This window comes from Rana temporaria, chromosome 8 (genome assembly GCF_905171775.1).
Source record: "Rana temporaria chromosome 8, aRanTem1.1, whole genome shotgun sequence".
Taxonomy (NCBI): Eukaryota; Metazoa; Chordata; class Amphibia; order Anura; family Ranidae; genus Rana; species Rana temporaria.
The window spans coordinates 153,076,046-153,096,876 of NC_053496.1; the positions used below are offsets into that span (position 1 = coordinate 153,076,046).

At 50.2% G+C, this 20,831-nt stretch overlaps 1 protein-coding gene across 2 annotated transcripts in view; it reads left to right on the plus strand.

Annotated features, from left to right (window-relative positions):
• The first annotated feature begins 2,190 nt into the window (after nucleotides 1-2,190).
• Nucleotides 2,191-20,831, plus strand: part of LOC120909178 — a 70,543-nt gene continuing 51,902 nt past the window's right edge. The window contains exon 1 of one of the 2 annotated variants that reach the window (XM_040320891.1): nucleotides 2,191-2,336. The gene's annotated coding sequence lies outside the window, so the exon portion shown is untranslated. The remainder of the gene's footprint in view (nucleotides 2,337-20,831) is intronic. The other variant, XM_040320889.1, reaches the window with a different exon arrangement.

The window sequence follows — 20,831 nt, forward strand, 5'->3', positions numbered from 1 at the left end:
GGGAAGGAGGAAAGAACTGCACGGACGGACGGGGGGGGGAAGGAGGAAAGAACTGCAAGGACGGACGGACGGGGGGGAAGGAGCAAAGAACTGCACGGACGGACGGACGGGGGGGGGGGGGAAGGAGGAAAGAACTGCACGGACGGACGGGGGGGCGGAGAGAGAACGACACGGACGGGGGAAGGGAAGGAGAGAGAGCGGCACGGACGGACGGGGGGAGGAGAGAGAACGGCACTAACGGACAGGGGGAGGTGAGAGAGCAGCACGGACAGGGGAAGTTAACAGCACGGGGGGAGAGAAGATTTGCAACTCCCCTGCCTGCCCGCCCAAGTATCGGGTGAAGCATCGGGAGCATTTCCCCGAGTACAAGTACTCGGGAAATGCTCGGTATCGGTCCCGATACTAGTATCGGTATCGGGACATCCCTAATATATATATATATATAAAATATGTTTGAGGGTTCCGAGTAATTTTCTAGCAAAAAACAAATGATGATTTTTACATGTAGGAGAGAATTGTCAGAATCGGCCTGGGTGGCAAGGGGTCAATTACCATAAGTAATATACAAAATAATTATTATACGCTCTGTGAGCTCATCCTCTCAGTCTGCTGCTGCAGAGTGTGTCAGCTTGTATTTAAACTGGTCGCTCTGTATGTAGCTTCTGACAGGCTGCGCAAGCAGCCCCGTATCTCCAGAACCATAAATTATAGAAGCCCCATATTTTGACCAGTTCTGGGGTGGGTCTTCAGCTAGATACCCCCCAAAGGTGTAGTCTCTGTGACCCCTGGTCGCCGAGCTACAATCCCCGAAGTCAATCTTTTTTTTTTTGGGGAAAATGGGCCTATATTGAGGAAGGGACCTGGAGTTGCAGCTCCAATAGCTATGTTAATCTGGCCCTGCAGTTCCTGAGCCAACATGACTGCACACCAGTGCACAAAGCAAGGTCCATAAAGACATGGATGAATGAGTTTGGGGTTTAGGAACTTGACTGGCCTGCACAGAGTCCTGACCTCAACCGGATAGAACACTTTATGGATGAATTAGAGCGAAGACTGCGAGCCAGGCCTTCTTGTCCAACATCAGTACCTGACCTCACAAATGCGCATCCGGAAGAATGGTCAAACTTTCCCATAGACACACTCCTAAACCTTATGGACAGCCTTCCCAGAAGAGTTGAAGCTGTTTTAGCTGCAAAGGGTGGGCCAACTCAATATTGAACCCCACTGGATTAGGCTGGCCATACATTATACAATTTTCTTGTCCAACTTTCTTTTAGATTTACCAAAACCATATAATATGAGGTCAAACCTTGCACTATATTGTTGAAGGTAAATCTAAAGGGAAATTGAATAAGAAAATTGTATAGTGTATGGCCAGCTATTAAAGTTCATGTGCGTGTAAAGGCAGGTGTCCCAATACTTTTGGCAATATTGTGTATGTTCAGATGACGTGGTATGCTGCAGCTGTGTTATCCTAGTACTGTTACCACAGCACAGTATACATTTATTACTTACATGACTGCATGTGACCCGCACTTAGAGCCCAATAAGGAGGGGCACATGGAGGACACAACGATCACCCGGTCACCTTGACCTGCCCTACATGTACACACAGGTGTGCAAACTATTGCAGTGTACAGATCAGTTAAAAACAATAAAAATCTGTGCCACTGGACGGTATTTTACATGTATAATACATGTGTACTCTGCCTTCAATACAAAAACAAAAAAATTCCGGGAACTGGAATAATGTTATGCATGTGTGCGGGTACACACTTAACACACGCATGACACATGCAGGGAATTTCTGCCAGGAACACTGATATTCAGACTTCAATGCAGGTACATATGACAATGATGACCTGTATGTTCTATATGCACATGGCTACTGTCTGCATTTGAACTGTCACTGTCCCCTATATCAATGTGCCACACAATATGAATAAATACAATCCCCACACAGAAGACAATGACACTGACTGACTGTAGTATAACACTGCAGCTGATGCATACTGACAGTCTGACACCCAGCCTGCACTGTCACCCCATTGGCGCAGAGCTCTCCTGTCCACATGCAATCACCATGCAACACTCACTATTGCTACAATGACTACTGGCAGCGCTGACGTCACCTGCTCAGCGGTCAGGGCACCACGTGAAGACCTCTAGGTTCTTTTCCCGCACAAGTCCTGACAGCGACACACCCTCCTATGCTCACGTCACAGGTTGGGCGGAAGCACCGCCCACTTTAGGCTTCCAGTCTTCGGCGCGCCCTGATGATGTAAGGGGAAGCTGGACTGGAGCTGGCTGGATAGGAAGGTAAATAAAAGAGCGAGGTAATGTGAAAAGAACGTGTGGTTTGCTATGTGGTTGATATGAACTGTTCTCCTGGTTGACCTCATAGCTCTTTTTTTTGTTGCTGTTTCTGGGCTAGGCTGGTGTTTTGTATTGGCGTGTGCAAGGCATGCTGGGAATAGGGTGACCATGTGTCCCGGATTGCCCGGGACAGTCCTGCATTTTGCAGTGGCGTCACTAGGGTTGGTGTCACCTGGTGCGGTAAAATATGGTGTCACCCCCCCCAATAAAAATGTTCAAATATTTTTTACCCTACTGTTTGCTCTCTGTTCTCCTTTCTTCCCCTTTTCTCTCTCTCCCTATCCATCTTTCTTGTGCGTTCTATCCCTTCTTCTTTCTCTCCATTTTTTGTCCCCTCCCCCACCTCTCTTTCTCCAGAACCGCAATTCACATCTCAGGATCCTATAGGCCAGGGGCGTACCTAGAGCATTTGGCACCCGGGGCGGATCCAATATCTGGCATCCCCCCCCCCCCCCCCACACGTTAAAATGTAAAAACACCCCACTGTGCCCCCTGCATACCTCTGCATCCTTCAATATCTTTTTGTTACTACTGTGTACCCCTCTCCACAACTGCACCTCTGGACCACTTTACATTGCACAGTACCCTGCATCACTGGACCCCTTTACATTACACAGCACCCTGCATCACTGCACCCCTTTTACATTACACAGCCGCCTGCACCTCTGCACCCCTTTACATCACATAGCCCCCTGCACCTCTGGACCCTTTTACACTACACAGCCCTCTGCACCCCTTTACATTACACAGCACCCTGCACCTCTGGACCCTTTTACATTACAAAGCCACCTGCACCTCTGGACCCCTTTACATTACACAGCACCCTGCATCACTGCACCCCTTTTACATTACACAACACCCTGCATCACTGCACCCCTTTTACATTACACAGCCACCTGCACCTCTGGTCATGTCAGCTAAAAAAAAAAAAAAAATTTATTTATTTTTTTTTAAATCGGGATGGTGTCACCCCTCTAGTGGGTGTCACCCGGTGCGGCCCGCACCCCCCTAGCAACGCCACTGGTCCCGGGCACCTTCATTCCAGGACAATACAGTGTCCCGGAATGAAACTGACACAGCTACCCCCCAGGCAAATCTGATACCCCCAAAAAAGACCTCCACATCCCTACTTTACTCACTGACAGTACTTGCCCTGGCCGGGAATGCCTGGAGGAGCACAATCCCTGCTTGTGATTGGAGAAATCATAAATCCCATCTCTTGTGTCCAATCACTGTGCTGTGATTCGTTACAGCACAAGCTGATTTTTGGGAAGGTAGGGTGTCCCTGAATGGTAGTTTGGAAATGTGGTCACCCTACTGGGGAATGGGAGGTGGTAATGAACTTTCCTGGTGCCAACATAAGAGCATACATATGGTAGGTGCCGTAGGTTGGCACCAGGATAGGAAAACTGGTAAATATTTGATACCATTTGCCACCTTTTCTTTAAGCCAAACCCAAATACTTTAGCGGCCTGGGACAACATTTGGGTGTCCCCAAAGAGAACAGTAATGCGGTGCGCGCAGCAGCGAACAGTGGGTGTGGCCAAATAGATTTTGCCCTGCCACCCAGTAATGCTAAACCTGCCCCCAGACAGCCGCCATAGCCCCTGGACAGCAACAGATTTGTGTGTGACTATCTTGTTTACTTGGAGAGTCGCAGATAGGTATGAGTAATGTGTCCGGGTTTCAGTCTGCCTGAAACCCGGACACATAGTTCAAAACACGGACTGTCCAGGTGAATCTCGGACAGGTGGCAACCCTACATATACCACCACATGTCCACCAATCAGCCATAATATGGTGACCCACTGACAGGTAGTGAATAACATTACAGTGGCATCTGAAAGTGGATATTAGGAAAGTGAACATGTTAACCCTGAAGTTAATTGGAAAGCAGAAAAATATTTGGCAAGGATTTGAGTGACTTTGCAAGAGCCGAACACTGGGTCAGAGCAACTCCAAAACTGCATCTCTTGTAGGATGTTCCCGGTCTGCAGTGATCCTAAGGATGAGCTCAGGCGTGTTTGCAAACCGCACGTGCAGAGCCCGCCAGGAAGTCGGCACTGCACAGCGCTAATCACAAGCAGTGAGACATTGTCCCGATGCGCAGCTGCAGAGATCGGGAAATGTCCCACTGCTTGTGATTAGCACTGTGCCGACTTTCTGGTGGGCTCTGGACATGTGGTTTGAGAACAAGCCTGAGCTCATCCTTAGTTCCGGACCGACCAAGAGGGGTCCAAGGAAGGAAAACTAAAGACAAGGTGATGTGTGGTCAAGGCTCATTGATGTATGTGGGGAGGGAAGGTTGGGCTGTGTAGTCCAATCCAATAGAAGAGTTACTGTAGTTCAATTTTCTGAAAAAAGTGAATGCCGGTTCTGTTGGAAAGGTGTCAAAACTAGAGGTCGACCGATATGGGTTTTTCTCTGGCCGATGACGATATTTAGAAAACACGGCGGCCGATGGCCAATATATGATGCCGATTTTTTTTTTTTTCCTGCCCTTCATCTCATAAAATATAACAGTTGGACCCCTTTCACACTGGGGCATTTTTCAGGTGCTTTTGGGCTAAAAATAGCACTTGTAAAGTGTCTGCAAAATGGGCTCCCCTGCAGTCTCAATGTAAAAAGGCCGAGTGCTTTCACACTAAGGTGGTGCGCTGGCAGGACGTTAAAAAAAAAAAAAGCCCTGCAAGCGGCATCTTTGGAACGGTGTATACCGCTCCTCCACCACTCCTGCCCATTAAAATGAACGAGCACCGCTGCCGAAGAGCCTGCAAAGCGCTTCTGCAGTGGCGCTACACGGGAGCATTTAACCCCTTCATCGGCCGCTAGCTGGGATATAAGCCCCCCGCTAGCCAAATGGCGCCACTAGAATGACGGTCCAGTGTGAAAGCAGCGGAGTTCCGCAGATTTTTTTTTTAAAGTCAGCAGCTACAACTACTGCAGCTATTGACTTTTAATATATGGACACTTGCCTGTCCTGGGCGCACACGATGTCGGCACCCGATCCCGATCTCTCCCTCGGGTGCTGCTGCCGCCATCTTCGGTAAGGGAATCAGGAAGTGAAGCCTTGCATCTTCACTTCCTGGTTACCTACTGTGCATGCGCGAGTCGCGCTGCGCGATCCCACTGATCCCTGCTGTCTTTTGGGACCTGTGCGTCTCCCAGAAGACAGCGGTGGGGGGGGGGGGGGGAGTAGGCGCCAGATGTGGCGTAGGTCACCACAGTCGCCGCTGTGATCTATACCCGGAAGAAGGAACAAATACCTGGATTACACAGGTATCTGCTCGCTCGTCCCCCCCTGAAAGCTGCCAAATGTGACACCGGAGGGGAGGGGGGATTCCAAGAAGCGGAAGTTCCATTATTACTCCGCTAAGTAATAAGTGATGCAGAAAATTTCTTAAATTTAAACATTTATTTTAAACGCAACAAGCCTCCAATCAGTGCACTTGTATGTATAATTTAGATTAAAAAAATATATATATATCTTAACCACTTCCATACAGGGCACTTACGCACCTTCCCGCCCAAGCCAATTTTCAGCTTTCAGCACTGTCGCACTTTGAATGGCAATTGCGCGGTCATGCTACACTGTACCCAAACAAAATTGGTGTCCTTTTTTCCCCACAAATAGAGCTTTCTTTTGGTGGTATTTGATCACCTCTGCGATTTTTTTTTTTTTTTTTTTTGCGCAACAACTAAAAAAAGACTGAAAATTTTGAAAAAAAAATGTTTTTATTTTTTTTCTGTACATTTTTTTGTAAATAAGTAAGTTTTCTCTTTCAATTACGGGCACTGATGGGCACCGATGAAATGGCACTGATGGACATCGATGAGGTAGTACTGATGGGCACAGATGAGGTGGCACTGATTGGCGGCGCTGGTATGCGGCACTGATGGGCACACATACAGTGAGGAAAATAAGTATTTGAACACCCTGCTATTTTGCAAGTTCTCCCACTTGGAAATCATGGAGGGGTCTGAAATTGTCATCGTAGGTGCATGTCCACTGTGAGAGACATAATCAAAAAAAAAAATTCCAGAAATCACAATTTATGATTTTTTAACTATTTATTTGTATGATACAGCTGCAAATAAGTATTTGAATACCTGTCTATCAGCTAGAATTCTGACCCTCAAAGACCTGTTAGTCTGCCTTTAAAATGTCCACCTCCACTCCATTTATTATCCTAAATTAGATGCACCTGTTTGAGGTCATTAGCTGCATAAAGACACCTGTCCACCCCATACAATCAGTTAGAATCCAACTACTAACATGGCCAAGACCAAAGACACTAGAGACAAATTTGTACACCTCCACAAGGCTGGAAAGGGCTACGGGGAAATTTCCAAGCAGCTTGGTGAAAAAAGGTCCACTGTTGGAGCAATCATTAGAAAATGGAAGAAGCTAAACATGACTGTCAATCTCCCTCGGACTGGGGCTCCATGCAAAATCTCACCTCGTGGGGTCTCAATGATCATAAGAAAGGTGAGAAATCGGCCCAGGACTACATGGGAGGAGCTGGTCAATGACCTGAAAAGAGCTGGGACCACCGTTTCCAAGGTTACTGTTGGTAATACACTAAGACGTCATGGTTTGAAATCATGCATGGCACGGAAGGTTCCCCTGCTTAAACCAGCACATGTCAAGGCCCGTCTTAAGTTTGCCAATGACCATTTGGATGATCCAGAGGAATCATGGGAGAAAGTCATGTGGTCAGATGAGACCAAAATAGAACTTTTTGGTCATAATTCCACTAACCAAGTTTGGAGGTAGAAGAATGATGAGTACCATCCCAAGAACACCATCCCTACTGTGAAGCATGGGGTGGTAGCATCATGCTTTGGGGGTGTTTTTCTGCACATGGGACAGGGGGCGACTGCACTGTATTAAGGAGAGGATGACCGGGGACATGTATTGCGAGATTTTGGGCAACAACCTCCTTCCCTCAGTTAGAGCTTTGAAGATGGGTCGAGGCTGGGTCTTCCAACATGACAATGACCTGAAGCACACAGCCAGGATAACCAAGGAGTGGCTCTGTAAGAAGCATATCAAGGTTCTGGCGTGGTCTAGCCAGTCTCCAGACCTAAACCCAATAGAGAATCTTTGGAGGGAGCTCAAACTCTGTGTTTCTCAGCGACAGCCCAGAAACCTGACTGATCTAGAGAAGATCTGTGTGGAGGAGTGGGCCAAAATCCCTCCTCCAGTGTGTGCAAACCTGGTGAAAAACTACAAGAAACGTTTGACCTCTGTAATTGCAAACAAAGGCTACTGTACCAAATATTAACATTGATTTTCTCAGGTGTTCAAATACTTATTTGCAGCTGTATCATACAAATAAATAGTTAAAAAAATCATACATTGTGATTTCTGGATTTTTTTTTTTTGATTATGTCTCTCACAGTGGACATGCACCTACGATAACTATTTCAGACCCCTCCATGATTTCCAAGTGGGAGAACTTGCAAAATAGCAGGGTGTTCAAATACTTATTTTCATCACTGTAGGCCGCACTGATGGGCACTCATGGGCGGCACTGATGGGCACTCAGGGGTGGCACTGATGGATACTTATGGGTGGCACAGATGGGCACTGATATGTGGGCACTGGGCATGGATGGGCACTGTGGGGTGGCACTGATGGACACTGTGGGGTGGCACTGATGGACACTGTGGGGCGGCACTGATTTACCCATGTTGCCAATCGGTGCCCATTTGTGGGCACTGATTGGCATCTTTTCTTTTTTTTAATGCTTTTTTTTTTTTTGCCCAGACTTTTTTTTTTTTTTTTTGCCCCCTTTTTTTTTTTGCCCTTCCCTGGCAAAGGGTGGTCCAGGGTGGGCTTTCCTGGTGGTCCAGTGTGGCGATCCGAGGGGGGGCTGCGCTGATAAACAATCAGCGCGAACCCCCCCCTGTCAGGAGAGCCGCCGATCGGCTCTCCTCTACTCGCGTCTGTCAGACGCGAGTGAGGAAGAGCCATCAACGGCTCTTCCTGTTTACATCGTGATCAGCCGTGGTTGGACACGGCTGATCACATGGTAAAGAGTCTCCGTGAGAGACTCTTTACCGAGATCGGTGTTGCGGGGTGTCAGACTGACACCCTGCAACAACGATCACCGCGATGCGCGCCCCCGGGGACGCGCATCGGCTCAGAATCCTGAGGACGTCATATGACGTCCAGTCAGGATTCTACAACCACTTTGCCGACATCAATTTGTCATTGGCGGGCGGCAAGTGGTTAAATACACAAAAACAGGTAATCCAAAACTTTTGGACGAAAAGAAAATATGGGCTAACATTACTGTTTATTATTATTTGTTAAAGTGTATTTTTTCCCCAAAAATTGCGTTTGAAAGACCGCTGCGCAAATACCGTGTGACATAAAATATTGCAACAATCGCCATTTAATTTCCTAGGGTCTCTGCTAAAAAAAATATATATAATGTTTGGGGGTTCTAAGTGATTTTCTAGCAGAAAATACAGGATTTTTACTTGTTGTAAGCAACAAGTGTCAAAAAATATTTAGTATTTAAATGGTTAAACTGAGAACTCTCCTACACAAGGAGTTCAGTCCTTTGAAGTTTAGCCCAGGTTCACACTGGGTACGATTTGAGATGCGATTTCACATGTCAAATCGCATCTCAAATCGGCGGCATTTGCCGGCAATGGCACCGTCCTAATCGGTGCGACGCCGCATCTGCAGCGCTGCACCGATTTCAAAAAGTAGTTCCTGTACTACTTTTTGCGATTTCGGGCCACGATTTACATTGAACCCTGCACAGATGTCTCCAAAATCGCGGCAAAACCACAGCCGCAAAATTGCGATTTTACCGCGATTTTGAATTCGCAGCAGTGTGAACCTAGCCTTAAACATTGTATCTTATCTCACACTTGGCAGGCTGCCCAGGAGGGAGAAGAGGCTTCCAGGGGAAACTTCTCAGGCAATTTGCATTGACTTCTATTACAGGCGCTAAATTGCAAGTCGCGCTGAAGTTTAATCTGCTTTTTTCCCAGCACAATCGGCCGATGCAGATTAATTAAAAACCGCGAAATATCGGCCGATATATCGGTCGACCTCTAGTCAAAACACACAGTGCATCGCAGTTTGTTGTGTATGGGGCTGTGTAGCCACAGACTGGTCAGGGTGCCCATACTGACCTGTGTCTACAGCCAAAAGTGCCTACAATGGGCACATGAGCATCAGAACTGGACCACAGAGTAATGGAAGAAGGTGGCCTGATCTCAAGAATGTCCTACAAATTCTCCAGGTCTCAATCCAATCGAGCATCTGTGGGAGGTGCTGGAAAAACAAGGAATTAAAGCGGACCTCCACCCTATTTTTAAACATTCGCTTAATCAAATAGCATACTCTAATGCAGTACAAAAGGGACGGTATTATTTTGTTTCTGTGACAGTACCTTTGACTACAGCATCTGTCACTCGGCTTCCTGTCTCCCTCTTCTGCGAGTAGTGCGTCATATCCTACACCTGCACTGTATCCTGGGATATTTTCTCATTGCTCCCAGGAGTCATTGCGGAGCCTCGCCGCCATCTTGCTACACCCCGCACTCCTGCACAGTAATGATAGAGTGAGAAGGGGGCAAGCGGACATCTTGTTAAACCCACCGGAGTTTTAGATCTCACAGTTATTTTCAACACAAAACTTCGCTTATATGCTTAAATACAGTATGCGTTTTGTGTTGAAAATAACTAAAGTCTAAAACTCCGGTGGGTGTAACAATATGTCCGCTTGCCCCCTTCTCACTCTATCATTACTGTGCAGGAGTGTGGGGTGTAGCAAGATGGCGGCGACGGAACTGAGCATGCGCAGGAACGAGCGGTGAATGCTGGGAATTCAGTATTCACCTCAACAAGGAAGTAAGTGCTTGTGGGCTTCTCATGCCCACAAGCAAAATGGAAACGCTGTTACAAAGACAATATAAGTGATAATTACAGACGAAAGCAGATCACTAAAAACAGCAGATGTGTGAGTACTCTTTTGATACTACTTCAATAATTTAATGCCAAAAAAAAAAAAAAAAAAAAAGGAATTGCCATGGGAGATCAGCTTTAAAGGATCTGCTACTGATGGCTTGTGCCAGGACCACAGCACACCTTCAGAGGTCTAGTGGAGTCCATGGCTCAATGGGTAATGGTTGGTGGTCATAATGTTATAGCTGATTGGGGTATGCTGCCATAGATTGGTGCCAGGAAAGGAGAAATATGGTTAGTATTTGATACCATATTCCATTTTGGGAATGTAGTTGGCAACGTTCCTGGGAAAATTGGTTGGGCACTTTTATTGCAGTAGAAAAATATGACATGCTTTATAGTGACAACCAGTGTGCTGTCCTTTTACCTGACAACACATTAAACCAGGGGGGAGGAGGGTTGGATGATTTGAAAAAAGGGGGAGTGGTCTTGCTAAAAGAAGGACCGTTGACTGTTTATTGATCACCTTTTTGTTTGGTTTCTTTTTTTTCAAATTTTTTTATTTATGACAGAGGAAACGGCCCACATGGACCACGGTACAAACATATCAAAGAAAATCACATCCTGTAACTGAAACAATCACTTAAGAAGGCTCCTGAGAGCGTGAGGGGGCGGTTCAGCCCCCCGCACGCCCTACAGGTGAACCGCGGACCCATGGGACCCAACCTCCCCTTTTTCCGTTTACAACCAGAGAAGTTAGCATTAAGAAGAAAGAGAGTAAGGGACTAGTGGATAGATATCCTGGTTTTAGCGGGGGAGTGAGGGGGGGGGGGTCAGCACGGGGAGAGGGGGAGGCAGATTGGGGAGGGGGGTGGAGAGGACAACCCACGGACACGGGTTAATACGCAGCAGTTACAGTGGGCCGCTAACTCTGAAAGAGTGCGGCTGAGGCTTAGTTTGGAGCAGTTGCGGTAGGGTGTGGGGCAGGCAGGTCTAACCCCGGTGCCCCCCGTAGTAGTTGCCCTTCGTTGGAGTACTTAAAAATATTCCAGTGTTGCCAGGTCGTTTTGTACTGTTCTTGTCTGTTTTGGCTGGTTAGGACCAAGTCCTCCAGTCTGCTCACCTCGTCCACCCGTCTAATCCATTCAGCTATGGTTGGCTGGGTCGTGGGCTTCCACAGAATTGGAATGCAGGACTTCGCTGCGTCCAGCAAGTGGCGCACAACTGAAGCCCCGTATATGCGGGCTGGTGTGTTATTAGCGTGGAGGAGGAAGCAAGCCGGGTCAAACGGGATAGGGCGGTCCGTAAATTGCTGTGTTATCCTGTGGACCTCTCTCCAGAAGCTCTGGAGTCTAGGGCAGGACCAGAAGATGTGCAGGATAGTTCCCCTTTCCTCGTGGCAACGCCAGCAAAGCTCCGTTGTCTCCGGGAAGAATTTATGTAAAAGGTCCGGCGTTCTATACCACCGTGTGAGGAGCTTGTAATTCGTCTCCTGGGTTTTGGCACAGAGGGAGGACTTATGTGTGAATCTAAGTATTTTCTGTCTTTGGGTGATGGGGAACTGGCGGGCCAGGTCTCTCTCCCACTTAAGAAGGGGCGGGAGCTGGAAGCCCTCTGGTGGGGCGATAAGCATGCCGTAGGCCAGGGATAGCGTATGTGGTAACGTTCCCCTCTCCTCGCAGAGCTCCTCAAACTCCGACCGGGTCCGGTCCGCCTCTCCGGGGGGAGGCAGTCCGGCCAGAAAGTGGCTCAGTTGTAGCGCTCTCATGAAATCCAGGCGGTATGCGCCTCCCGGGTCCGTGAGCTCCGCCTGTGTACGCCATCTACCGCCAGTGCTGAAATGCGAGGCCCGGTGTAGACCCGCCTCCCTCAAGTCTCGGAAGGGCCTGTCAGTTAAGCCCGGGCCAAAGCGAGGATCACCCAATATGGGCCTCAGCAATGAGCCTCGAGACGAGAGGGAAGAGCGCTCCAGCAGACGCGCGCAGGTCTTGATCGTGTTACCGATCAATGGGTGGTTCCTGAGGCTGGGCGGAAGGAATGCCGAACACCAGGGAGTCCCAGTCAGGGGAACATTACTCTGTGCCTGCTCAAGTCGAGCCCACAGCTTGGTGTCGAAGTGACGGCACCAATCTAAAAGCCTACCAAGGTGTGCTGCGTGGTAGTAAGTCTGGATGTCGGGCAGCGCCAGTCCCCCCGCCGTCTTCGGAAGAGTAAGTATCCTCCTATGTATGCGAGGCCTCTTCCCCGCCCACAGGAATTTGGCAAAGACGGCCTGCACTTGTTTAAAGAAAGTCACTGGAACGCGGATCGGTATGGCCTGTAGGAGGTAAAGGAACTTGAAGGATAGACATTTTTAGAATACTGCAACGGCCAAACCATGAGTGGAGGCCACCTGTCCACTGCTCCAGAAGTGTCCTCACTGTCTTCAGGAGGGGGGGGAAGTTAAGTTTGAATAGGCTTGATATGTTAGATGGTATAAGGGTGCCTAGGTATTTTAGGGCCAAGTCCGTCCACTTAAAGTGGAAGAGTGTCTTAAGGCGTGCCAACAGGGGCTGGGGCATTCCCAGTCCCATTGCCTCTGATTTAGAGAAATTGATCTTCAGATTAGATATCTGTCCGTAGGTATCGAACTCACGCATCAGGGCAGGGAGGGAGTCAGCTGGTTTCGACAGGGAAAACATCAGGTCGTCTGCGTAAGCCGATACCTTGCAGTGTATGCCGCCGACCTCTATCCCAGAGATGGTGGAGTTCAACCTGACGTGACAGAGAAAGGGTTCCAGGGACAGGGCGAACAGCAGGGGCGACAACGGGCATCCCTGTCTTGTACCATTAGTTATTGGGAGGGGCTCAGAAAGGACCCCGTTCGCCCTGACCCTGGCTGTCGGCTCCGCATACACTGCCGATATCCAATTTCTCATCTTGACTCCCAGTCCAATATGGTCAAGCGTTGTAAACATAAAATCCCAGTTAACCCTGTCGAAAGCTTTTTCCGCGTCAGTTCCTAAGAACAGGCACGGAGTTCTGGTGGCGTTCGCAATGTGTAGGAGATTCAAGACCTTAGTCGTATTATCTCTGGCTTCTCTAGTTGGCACGAAGCCTACCTGGTCTAAGTGGATAAGTCGTGGGAGGTGTCGTTGTAGTCTGTTGGCAAGAAGCTTAGTGAAAAGTTTGAGGTCCGTGTTCAGAAGGGAAATTGGACGATAGCTACCGCATTGCGTCGGGTCTTTACCCTCTTTATGTATAACTGAGATCTGCGCTTTCAGCGTGTCTCTGTGGAACGTCTTCCCCGAACCAAGGTCATTGTAAAGTTTCACCATGTGCTGGCCCAGGGCTGGCAACAGGGTTTTATAGTATGATGTCGTGAGGCCGTCCGGGCCAGGGGCCTTACCCGACTTGGTGGTTTTAAGGGCTGCCTGTAACTCCAGCACGGTGAAGGGTTCTTCTAGTAAGTCTCTGTCTTCGGTCGGTAGGGATGGCATGGCGGAGTCGGATATGTACTTAGCTGTCGCGGATTGGGTGTGGGGCATCCTGGGTAAGTTATAGAGGGATTCGTAGAAAGTTTTGAATTCGCCTGTAATGTGGAGGGGGAGTGTGACCTTCTGTCCCCTCGCTGACGTAATGTGTGGAATGTAAGACAGTTGCTTTTGTGATCTCAGTGTCTGGGCCAAGAGCCTTCCGCACTTATTCCCAGACTCGTAGATCTTTTTCCTACAGATCTGTAGGGCTGCTTTAGCTTTAAAGCTCAGGAGGTCTGTGATTTTCGCGCGGACGCTATCCAGCTCAGCGCCCAGTTGCCTGGTAGGTGTTTGTTTATGTTTAGACTCTCGGTCCTGCAGTTCTAACATTAGTGAGTTTAGTTGGGCCGTGCGTTGTCGTTTCAGGCGTGCTCCATGTTTAATAAGAACACCCCTGATTACTGCCTTGTGCGCCTCCCAGACCACTCCCGCATCGCTGTCAGGTGTAACGTTGGACTCAAAATAGAGGCCGATTTCCTTTACCACATCTGCTAGGATCTCAGGATCTTGGAGCAGGCCCTCATTTAACCTCCATGGCGGCCTCTGAGCCGCGTAGATGTCTGAGATGGTGTAGCGGAGACTTATCGGCGCATGGTCCGACCATGTTAGGGAGCCTATGGTGGCTTCACTAATCGCCTGCAGGTGTTCATGGGGGATTAAAAAAATAGTCAATGCGGGAGTATGACTGGTGGGGTCGCGAGTGGAAGGTGTAGTCTTTTTCCCCAGGGTGGAGGAGGCGCCATGCATCTATCAGTTGGGCGGAGTGGAGGGCGGCTCCGATGCGCTTGCGTGTTTCTCTCGAGATTGACGATCCGCCGGAGGAGGTATCCTCCGATGGCGTCAGGGGCACGTTAAGGTCTCCGCCTACTATCAACTGTCCCTCCCTGAATCTCGCAAGTCTCTCTATATGGCGTTTAATAAACATGTCTTGGTGGACATTTGGCGCATAGAGGTTTCCAAAGGTAATCTTTGTCTCACCCACTCGACCCTTCAGGAATAAAAAGCGGCCCTGTGTGTCGGTCTCTGTGTCTGTGCAGGTCCATGGCACCTTGGCCGATATGAGGATCGACACTCCCCTCGACTTTGCCTCGGCGAATGCGGAGTGATATACATGTGGGTAGTAGCGGTTCTTGAGCACAGGGAGGGACCCGTCCCTGAAATGTGTCTCCTGCAAGAATACGATGTCCGCTCTCGCCTGACGCATATCATGAAGAAGCATCCGGCGCTTCTCCGGGGTGTTTAGGCCCTTGGCATTAAGAGAGATCACGTGTATTTCGTCCATGTCCGCGGGTGAGGGAGGGTGGGAGGGGTGGGGGGTCTCACAGGAGATAGGGAGATAAGGCGGGGGGAGAGGTGAGGGGGGGGGGGAAAGGGGGTTTGGGGGGGGGTGGAAGATCAGAGGGAGTTAGAAAGAGGGGAAGAGAGTGGCCCGCTGTAAGACAGGCAGGAAGTTAGGAAGCTGTCCTGAGTGTAGGCAGCTGTAAAAGTTTCTAAATGAGCCTAAGCGGCTAATACGCTCTCCAGGAAGGACCCGGAAATTGAGCGAGGTCCTAAGTGGGGTGTCGGGCGAACAGAGTCGGGAAGCAAGCTCCCGAATCCCTTGCCCCACCCCCGGCTGTTCCTGCAAACATAAACTGTAACGGCAAAACAAATACAAAATAAGAACAGTAACAATGTCTATCAGGTAGAAGTCACTTGTAAAAGGAGCAGTAGCATACAGCACATAAGGTAAATTCTATCTAGAGTGCAAATCTTAACGGAACTAGGTATTAGCCCAGCCCGGCATCACCCCCGCCCATCCCCCCCCTCGGTACCAACCACCACCCCCCGGCTGGGATGTCTTGTCATATCCTCTCCCCCAGTAAACGTGGTGGGAACCCAGCCGGGTCTCAGCCCTCCCCCAGCCCAGCAGAATCCACATTAGCACCTCCCCCTAGCACAGATCCCAGCCTCACAATCCACTCAACGTCCGTTTGTCCCGTTGGGATGAAGAACAGAGACAAAAAATAAAATGGGGGCTGAGAAGTCAGACAGGGGGGTGTTCCCGCTGCTGTAAGGGCCTTCTTCGGGCGGGGGGTAAAAACATCCAGCCAGTATTGCGGTTGTGATCCTAGGTTTCTGAGGTGCCTTCTGGAGTGCTCAAATATCGCCTCCTCCGGCTGCAGGGGCGGCTACCCGTGCGGGGCTCCAAATAGCAACCTCTTGTCTCCCGGGGCCAGATATAAACCAGTTCCGAAAACCCCCACCCCCCCACCCAGGGCAAGGCCGTGTACCGTAAAGGGGCTCCCTCTTCCAGGGTCGTCCTCCCGACATGTCATATCTCAACGGCAGGAAGATAGTCTGCCCAACACCAGAGCATCTCGCTCTACCCTGAGGTGCGGCTCCACGCAAGAGCCGCGGAGCGGTAACCAGGCCGACAGGGGGTGGGTATTTGCTCGGCGGGTTCCTCCGAATGAGATCCCAGGGGGGGAGGTAGCGGGGGAGAGGGCTGCGGTGCAGGCTCCATGTTCCGGGGGGGGCGAGGCGCCCCGGGGGGGGGAGCCGCACCGGGAAAGGCGGCCCAGGGCCTACTCACGTGCGCCTCCCGAAGCCTCTCTCTGGCGGCGTCTGCCTCTCTGCCGACGGGGGGGCATCGGACCGCGGATGTTGGAGATCCCCGATCGGCCCGTCATCCGCGGAAGCAGCTGCAGCCAGTCCGGGACTGGTATCGGGTCCGCCTCCAGGAATTGGAAGAGCGCTGGGAGCTCTGCTGGCGATCGGAGGGTGAATGCTCTTGCCTCTCGTCGGAATGTCACCGCCAAAGGGTATCCCCATCTGTATGTGCAATCCTTCTGCCGGGCAAGTTCCAGCAGGGGCCTCAGGAGGGCTCTCCGTTTCAAAGTTGACCCGGAGAGATCCGGGAGTATCTTTACCCGGGAGCCCGACACTTCTAGATCGCCAAAATCCCAGGCCCGGCGCAGGATGTCTTCTTTTTGTGCGTACCTGTGTAGGCGGCACACCACGTCACGTGGCCTGGCTGGGTCCGGGGATCTAGGGCCCAGGGCCCTGTGCGCCCTGTCGAGTATGATGTCTGCCTCCGGGTCTTCCAGGATCGCGCGGAAGAGGTCTCTCACCAGCACGCCGAGGTCTTCAGCTTCTGTGTCCTCCGGGATGCCGCGGATCCGTAAGTTGGAGCGGCGGCTTCTGTCTTCCATATCCTCTAGGTGGAGCTGGAGCGACACCGCCGCCTCACGATGTTGGTCCCGGGAGCGTTCCAGGGCGAGGACCCGATTCTCCAGCGATGTCACTGCTGTCTCTCCCGACGTCACCCGGTCACCGATGGAGGACAGTTCTCCCCTCACCTCCTGGATATCGCGGCGGTGGGTCTCCTCCAGGCGGAGGATCAGGGCTTCAATGTCCGATCGAGTGGGTAAGGCCCTCAGCAGTACCCTGATGTCCTGTTCAGGTATGATCTCTTCCTGTGGCATCTGTAGGGCCATAATTTCACCCGGTTGCCCCCGGGAGGGAGAGGAAGGATCCGAGGGTGTAGCGGGACCTCCGATGCGAGAGGGGTCCGGCCCAGGCAGTTGGGGTTGGTGTTGAATTGCGGCTCCACGTGGTGGGCTTCCCTGTGCCGCAGCCCCGGCTCCGGAGGGGGTCTCCTGTAGCGGGTGGAAATAGCGGTGGATTTCTCCCGTTGTTTTGCCTGCGGGTGTCCCCTTCGTAACTGCTCTCGTCTTATACTTCTTACTTGAGTTCATGCCGAATTATTCTCTGTTTTAGCCAATGAGCGGGGTTCGGGCCCGGGAGCTCTGCAAAAGCACAACCTCACTCGGCCATGTCCAGGCCACGCCCCTTTGTTTGGTTTCTAAAGCCCCATACACATTGGCAGAATGTCAGTAAACATTTGCCGGAATAACAATTACTGGCTGACATTCTTCTGTGTGTATGTCGGTCTGTCCGACCGAAGCTGGCCATTTGGCTTCTGTTGGCCATGCATGCTGGAAAACCAGCGGCTGACCGACTCCTGATCAGCGTTTTCAGTCAATGGCAGAGAGTTCTGATTTGTGTGTTCTAGCGGAGGTCAATCCCTATGTCGGAACACAACGGCTCAGCAGGGGAGTTTGCTGGACTAATCTAGCATGGTTAGTACAGCCGCTTCAAACCGGAGTTGTCCGTTTTTTCATGCCACCAAAAAAAAATAGTGTGTACCCGGCTTTACACCGGTTATGGTATCCACTGTGAACTGTTCACACTTATTGCTATAGAACAGTAGTGGTTAACTTTCTTGATAGGGGGGCCCTCATATGTGGCCCTTGACACCAATGGGCCACACATTTGGTGAATATTTACTGTCAGAGACAATAGACACACAATAGGATATTATCAAAGACTAATGGTGTGATACAGGAGATGGTCAGAGACTGCGGACATGATACAATAGATGGTCAGAGACTGCAGACATGATACAGGGGATGGTCAGAGACTGCAGACATGATACAGGGGATGGTCAGAGACTGCAGACATGATACAGGGGATGGTCAGAGACTGCAGACATGATACAGGGGATGGTCAGAGACTGCAGACATGATACAGGGGATGGTCAGAGACTGCAGACATGATACAGGGGATGGTCGGAGACTGCAGACATGATACAGGGGATGGTCAGAGACTGTAGACATGATACAGGGGATTGTCAGAGACTGCAGACATGATACAGGGGATGGTCAGAGACTGCAGACATGATACAGGGGATGGTCAGAGACTGCAGACATGATACAGGGGATGGTCAGAGACTGCAGACATGATACAGGGGATGGTCGGAGACTGCAGACATGATACAGGGGATGGTCAGAGACTGTAGACATGATACAGGGGATTGTCAGAGACTGCAGACATGATATAGGGGATGGTCAGAGACTGCAGACATGATACAGGGGATGGTCAGAGACTGCAGACATGATACAGGGGATGGTCAGAGACTGCAGACATGATACAGGGGATGGTCAGAGACTGCAGACATGATACAGGGGATGGTCAGAGACTGCAGACATGATACAGGGGATGGTCAGAGACTGCAGACATGATACAGGGGATGGTCAGAGACTGCAGACATGATACAGGGGATGGTCAGAGACTGCAGACATGATACAGGGGATGGTCAGAGACTGCGGGCATGGTACAAGAGGTGGTCAGAGACTGCGGACGTCATATAAGAGATGGTCAGAGACTGCAGACGTCATATAAGAGATGGTCAGAGACTGCGGACGTCATATAAGAGATGGTCAGAGACTGCGGACGTCATAGAAGAGATGGTCAGAGACTGCGGACGTCATATAAGAGATGGCCGGAGACTGCAGACATGCTGTAGAAGTTGTTGGAGATTGGGGAAATGCTTCAGGAGACAATCATAGACTAAAGGCCTGAGACTACTAAAAAGTACTGCTATAACAGGTCAAAAGGGAAACACAGATTAGTGTCTGCAGAAGCCCTGAGGGCTGCACAAAAAATGCCAAAGGGCTGCAGGCTGGGCACCAGTGCCACAGAGGAACTGAAGCCACACGTTGGGTTATGTGCTTTGCCGGAGTTCAGCTTTAAAACGGGGGTTCACCTGAATTTTTTTTTTAAAAGCCAGCAGCTGAAAATACAGCAGCTGCTGGCTTTTAAAAAATGGACACTTACCTGTCCAGGTCGCCTGCGACATTGGCAGCCGAAGCCAAGCGGTAGCTCGGCTTTCGGCTTCCCCCCGCCGCCATCCTCGGTGAGGGAATCCGGAAGTGAAGCGCTGCGGCTTCACTGCTCGGTTGCCTACTGCGCATGCGCGAGTTGCGCTGCACCGTTCCCACTGGTCCCGTTGTGTTCTGGGAGCCGAGTGTTTCCCAGAACACAACAGGGGGGTGACGCGGAGGGGCCAGGAAGTTGTGCAAGTACCTTTTTTTTTATACAGGTATCTGCACCCCCTCCCCCTTGAAAGATGTCAAATGTGACACCGGAGGGGGGGAGGGTTCCAAAAAGCGGAGGTTCACTTTTGGGTGAACCTCCGCTTTAAGTGTTCTGGATTATCATGACAGCTTGGCCACTAGCATTTTTTGAGACATATCAGCAATGTCTGCCTATTTTAACCAAACATGATTGCTGTAGCAGGTTCTGTGTGCCTGCATACATGTTTAACATATATGTGAACCCTCACCTTGTGAAACAACTCTTTCAGTTTAAAATGGAAATGAAGGACAAAAAGTTTGTGTACACATATAAAAAACATAAATATTTTTTTTTTATATAAGTGATCACATACATACACTCTGTTCTCAGCTGCAAAAGGACCTTAGGGAGCTGGGGGAGGAGCAGGAGCAGCAGCAGAACGCTGGTCTTCCCAATAAATGGTTGTGCAGGGAGCGGAGGAGTATCGGGACAAGTCTGATCATAAGAGGAGAGTAGTACCAGCACAGCCAGAAAACTGACCACAGTGAACTTTCGTGCCTAGTGTGGTCAGTTTTTAATAGGAAAGCAGAGAGACTGTAATAGTTTTGCACAGAGCAGCCCCGATTCTTCTCTTGTCGGGTCCCCTGCCGGCACTCCTGACCTCTCTCTCCTGTCCCGACAGTAAGCAGCTTGCTATGGGGGCACACAAGCTGAGCCGCTGCTCTGTGTCCGTTCAGACATTGAGCTGCAGCTCGGTCCCATCCCCTCTCGCTCTCATTGGCTCACTGACTTTGGCAGCAGCGGGAGCCAATAGCACCCGCTGCTGTCTCAGCCAATGAGGAGGGAGAGTCCCGGACAGCCGAGTCTCTTGTGCAACATTGCTGGATCAAGATGGGGCTCAGGTAAGTATTAGTGGGACTGCTGCACACAGAAGATTTTTTTTTTATCTTAATTTTTATGCATTAGGATAAAAAACCTTCTGCCATTATAACCTCTTAAAGTGGTTGTAAACCCACTTTTGAAAAAAAAAACTAACACCTGCAAGACAAAGGCATAATGAGCTAGCATACATCGCATACTAGCTCATTATGTAATACATACCTGGGA